Source organism: Rhincodon typus, unplaced genomic scaffold (assembly GCF_021869965.1).
Source record: "Rhincodon typus isolate 14 unplaced genomic scaffold, sRhiTyp1.1 hic_rhity00005101, whole genome shotgun sequence".
Lineage (NCBI taxonomy): Eukaryota > Metazoa > Chordata > Chondrichthyes > Orectolobiformes > Rhincodontidae > Rhincodon > Rhincodon typus.
The window spans coordinates 3,679-4,129 of record NW_025970739.1 but is presented as its reverse complement, the minus strand read 5'-3'; the positions used below and the strand labels follow the sequence as shown (position 1 = coordinate 4,129).

Below are 451 nucleotides of genomic sequence, written 5' to 3'. Positions count from 1 at the left end.
GGGGGGAGACAGACCGATCTCTGTGATCCGGAGGGAGATCAGACCATCATCGATGTAGATCTTGCCGCCCACTGCCACCACTTGGGTCAGATTCCTGTAATCCAACCAGATCAGCTGATCACTGCACCTCTCCCGAAAACTGGGGTCAGTCGTCACCTTCACCTTCGACCCTTTTACCAGCTCCACCTCACCGCTGTCACTCTGAAACAGGGAACACGTACGGCTCAGAGAGAAACAGAGTCACTTTAAACTCTATGTAAACCCTGTTACTCAGACCAAACACTCCCCCTTCAGCCACACTAACCCAGGGCCCAGGCTGCAGCGAGCTGAGGAATGCAGCATTTACGGGGAATCTGTACTGAAACACACAGTTCCTCAAAAGAAACAGCACATTCCAGTCTGTAACTCCCTCCCCGGGGGGTATCTGTTATTCTGTATATAAACCCCACCC

The 451-nt window shown here is 52.3% G+C and overlaps 1 protein-coding gene across 1 annotated transcript in view; it reads right to left on the bottom strand.

The window, feature by feature from the left end:
* The window catches only part of LOC125482032 (pyruvate kinase PKM-like), a gene marked incomplete at its 3' end in the record, with an annotated part of 3,294 nt that overhangs the window by 844 nt on the left and 1,999 nt on the right, over positions 1-451 (bottom strand). The window lies entirely within an intron of this gene.